This window comes from Mustela nivalis (assembly GCF_964662115.1).
Source record: "Mustela nivalis genome assembly, chromosome: 13".
Classification (NCBI taxonomy): domain Eukaryota; kingdom Metazoa; phylum Chordata; class Mammalia; order Carnivora; family Mustelidae; genus Mustela; species Mustela nivalis.
The window spans coordinates 4,614,557-4,619,370 of NC_139032.1; the positions used below are offsets into that span (position 1 = coordinate 4,614,557).

At 43.0% G+C, this 4,814-nt stretch overlaps 1 protein-coding gene across 2 annotated transcripts in view; it reads right to left on the reverse strand.

Moving 5' to 3' along the window:
• CENPP (centromere protein P) overlaps positions 1-4,814 on the reverse strand; it is a 227,334-nt gene that overhangs the window by 143,470 nt on the left and 79,050 nt on the right. The window lies entirely within an intron of this gene.

Here is a 4,814-nt window from a genome sequence, read left to right on the forward strand (position 1 = left end):
TGCATATCATGTAACACATTTAACCAACTCCAAGGGGGGAAAAACAGAAGAAATAAACCTTGTCTCTCCTTCATACTTTTACTGTTGCAAAGAATTCATAGGACCCAAAGGACGGCTAGAACTGAAATCCTGGTTTCCTGATTCCAAATCCATTTTTTCTCCCTAATTCTTGGAAATAAAGTATAACAGCAGTTGGAAACAAAATTAAATGATAACAGCAAAAAAATCCCTAAACTTTCTTATATGTCCCAAATTCCGAGATAAATATAACTATGTATAGCAAGTAAACACCCCAGTCTCATGGAAATTACATGGAACTTGCATTTCTTTACAGGCTTAGTTAGGCTGCCAATTCACTATACGGGGATTTATGTACTATTTGGAAAAACTTACAAGTACAGTAAGTTTTTAACATGAATCCTTCTTCTCATCAGGTCAAAACTCCTCCCACATTAAATTTCATCCTTCAGTCTGGGAGATCAAATCTTTGATCTATGAAATCAAATACTCTGACCTCATCTTTACCTCACCTGACCACATGACTAGGCTTCAGCCGTAAGAAGATTTGAGATGAAGATCAACTCTCAGACTTTCCATAAAATCCTAGAATGTTGCCTAAAAGGGACTATAAATATCTAGTAACTCAATGATTCTCAGTGGTGGCAGTTTTGCCCTCCAGGGTGTGATACTATGATTTATAAGAAAGATATTTTGGGTCTTCACATTTATGGTTCCTGGCTCACAATTCCCAAAACCCCTAAACTTAGAAGAGCACTTAAGGTGTCTTTTGTCATATTAATGCAGATGATGTTGGAGGCCCACTAAAGGGGGGGTGGCTGGCTGCCAGGAGGACCAAGCAAGGCCACCTGAAATCTTGGCAGAGGGGAAGGAAGGGGCTGGAGGTTGAATCGGTCAATGGCCAACGACTTAGTCAATTAGGACTACATAGGGAAGCCTCATAAACACCCAGAAGGACAGGTTTGGGGGGCTTCCAGCTGAACAGGAGGAGATGCCAGAATTGGGGTATACCTGAAGCTCTGTGCCTTCCCTAGACTCTGCCCTATGCATCCTTTCAACTCACTGTGGATTCAGATCCTTTGTCACAACCTTTAATAAACTGGTAAACGTAAATGTTTGGCACTTCCAAAGCTGGAGTGCTGGTAAGGACAATTCTCTGTGCAATGGTTCTTTGTGGAGCCTAAAATGGGGCGTATGGCAAGAACCTGCGAGCGCCTCCCAGTGCTGACTGTAGGAACTCTAGACCAGAGAATTAACATTTGAGGGGCTTTACTAACCTGCTGTTGGACATATTAATTGAAGCCATCCCTAGGACTGAAGGACATAAAAGGGTCTTGAAACCTGAAATAACATGTCTAGGATGGTGCTGGACAAATTTGCTAATGGGGGTGGCAGTGCCTGCGGAATGCAAGGAGGAGATTCTTACAAGCAGGGAACCTCTCTCCCCAGCCCCGCAGGGCTGATTCTGGAGCTGCACAAGGAGCTGCTGGACTCTACTGTCCACACTGTCATGTGGACAGTGCCCTACAGACAGCTCTCTACCAACAACAAAGAGTTGATTTATGGATAGCAGATCCAAGGTGAAGGGACAACATCCTGTCTGGAAGGCCACCAATGTGAATGAAGATTACAAAAACAGATCCCCGTGGTATGCTGAACCGCATGCTGTTTTCCTAGCAGTGACGGAGGAATGGAAGAACGTTAAGAGCCCCTCTGTGTGGGTTTTTACTGACTCACAGGCAGTGGCCAACAGCCCGGCCATATGGTCAGGCAAGAGGATAATGGGATCTTGGCCTATTAAAGGAATGTCCTTATGGGGCACAGTCCTATGGAAATAATTGTGGGTATTAATGTCGGACAGGTCAATACCCACCAGAAAACCTGCCTTCCAGTTTGGGAGGATGAGTGGATCCAACATGCATCTATCCCCACATGCTCCCTAGAAAAGGCCACTTGGGCCCATGAAAGTGTGTGTTGGTGGTGGTGAGGGGGTGCTGCAGCCGTGTTGAGATGGGCTGAAGCTAGAATCTCCTGCACCTTCTGAGATACAAAATGCCAACACGATCTGTTCTGGCAATGAGAGAGACAGAGACTACAGGCGGCTGTGTGGCAGAGACCCTGGGGGGAAGGTCCTGAATGTGGCTGGCAAATCAGACTCATGTCAGGGGGTTATACAGCGGTCCTGACAGGAAGAGCTACTAACTCTGGAGTGGGCTTTGCAGACCTGGTAACAGATGCAAACGCTCAGAGAGAGATACAGAAAATGAGAGAAGATATTCCACAGCCAACTGTCATCTCCTCAGACCAAGGAACTCACGTAATGTCCAACAGCCAACGCGAGGAATGACTGAGAGAAAGAGTTTCATAGAGAACTGGAATGAGCAATTAAAACACTGGTTTTCTAAAACAGGGGGAGATAAAAAAGGAAGGGCTGGCTTATACCTTCACAAGTGTGTTCACACTCAACGTGAGTGGGGCTGAAGAAGCGTCCCCACTGGATACAGTCCCGTGTCTTCTGGCGGGTCTGGGAGCCCGGGGGAGAAAGGGCCTGTGTTCTCTCTTCCCCACATCACCTCAGCTTTTTCTTTCTCCCCTCGCAGATGCAGCCGTCACCGGACCAGGACTGCAACTACACAGGCTGGAAGCAGGGGTGATTCCATGTTTTCAGGCTTTCTGTCAAAATTCCCAGGGCAACTTGGCAAAAGTGAGGCTAACAGTGAGTATAGCCACACTGCCTGGTGACAAGGATGCACCCCCAGTTCTGCAACTGTGTCATTCACCTAAACAGAAGCGGACTGAGGGGGGACAGACTCGCTACAAGAGCACTGCTGCCTGCAACCCAGACCAGCCCAGCGGCCGGGCCTAACAGCCCTTCCCGAGATGGGAAAGTCTGGGTACAAATGCAGAGAACAAAACGTAGTAGGTAAAAGTAACGGAATGAATGAGTAGGTTATGTAATGAGGGAAATCCAGTATTACACGGACGCCTGCAGAGAGTCTCAGAGCAGCTCAATCATATCAGATGCCTGAAAGGGTGAAGCCTTATGTTACCAAGACCACTCCTGCTTTTAGAACCTGACCAGAAAGCACAGATGCCTGCAAACCTGAGTGATCTCACCCTGGGAGCTGTTTTCATAAGTTACGATAGTGGACTGAAGAGTTATTACTGACAGAATGGCATTCTGGTTGTGCATCAGTAACTTTAGACTTTTAGCATTGTTTGGCTATAAGGAATCTGTGTTCAAGAACCAGGGGATGGACTGCTGTACTGTGATTTATAAGAAGTATGTGTTTGGTCATTCAAAGGGACAATGTCCAGATGGTTGTCATAGCTGATGCGGGTTAGTGGTGGAGGAATACTACTGGCATCTAGTGGGCAGAGAGTGGGGATGCTACAAAATGTCCTAAGTTGCACAGGACAGCCCCCACCACAAAGGATTATCTACACCAAGATCTCAGTGGTGCTGAGGCTGAAAAGCTCTGTAGTGACTAGATTCTAGCCCAGCAGATAAAGACACTGAGGTCCGCAGAAGTTAACTTGTTCAAGGTCACTGCCAACCACGGAAGTGCTCCAGCGGAGGAATGGAGTCTGAGTGCATTTGCCTGCACTCCTGGCAGAAAACTGGGTGTCGAGTAAACTTACTTTATGGATGAACACCAATAAAACTGTACTCGCCGGTCATGAATTCCCAAGGAAAGACGTTATAGTTCACAGTATAATTTTCCGTGAAAATAACAAAGGATCACACTGTGTGTGTCATTAGTAAAACACAGAATCTCTGGGATTCTCTACATCTGATGTTTAACATCTATCCTGTTCACTTCTCAACACACCTGCCACACTGTGTCAAATAGATCAGTATTTGCTGTTTCATTATTAGACGTGCAAAAACTCTATAAAGTTTTTATCATATCCTTAAAGCCATAAAATTGACAATTTATATCAGCCCAAACCAGAAAATACAAGTAAATGTAAAATAATTCACATTCAAATAAAATCATGAGCATTCACATCTTAGTTTTTCCAATCTTCAATTTGAAAGACCCTAAAGATAATTTTGAGTAGAAAAGAGAATAAAATTGGTATTCTTTTCTGTTTTGTAATAAAATATTTATCCATACCCATATTTGTTGGATTTTTAGTACAGAGGAGGAAGAAATGTTACCTTGAGTGCTGAGAGCACCAAAGAGTGAAAAAACGAAAGTGAATCTTTACAATGATCATATAGTTATCTAAAATACCATTTAAACTTTTAAAAATCAAATTTACAAATTTTTTTAGTTTCCTTAATTTAGCAAACGAAAGTATCTTTTACTATCAAACTCCGAATTACAAGTCAAACATATTTTTAAAATGTGATTTTAAAATCCAATTCTGATTTTAAAATCTAAATATGATTTCTCAGACTTGGATTTTTATTATATGTACTTAAAATAAAGGAGGGGACCCCAACTGATTAAACTGCAAGATAATTTATGTAAAAACTGATTTTTACATTGGAAATTTCTTGGCTATATGCTAATTATGGTACTGGAGCAATATTTTTACCCCTCATAAAATTAAGAGCACTGACCAGGCTTTGGTTTGGTATTTTATTTCACTGAAAAGCGTAAGTTTTATCTCCTGGGAACGCATTAAAATAAAAAGCATGACTTTAAAGCTACGTCACATTCACAAATAATATTCAAGAAACCTTAGTGCTCAGTACACAAGGTAAGAATAATACGATCTTACAGTCCTCAGCAGAAGCAGACCAAGCACAGCAGCTGCAAATGTTTTAAGCACGGCTCTCCAGT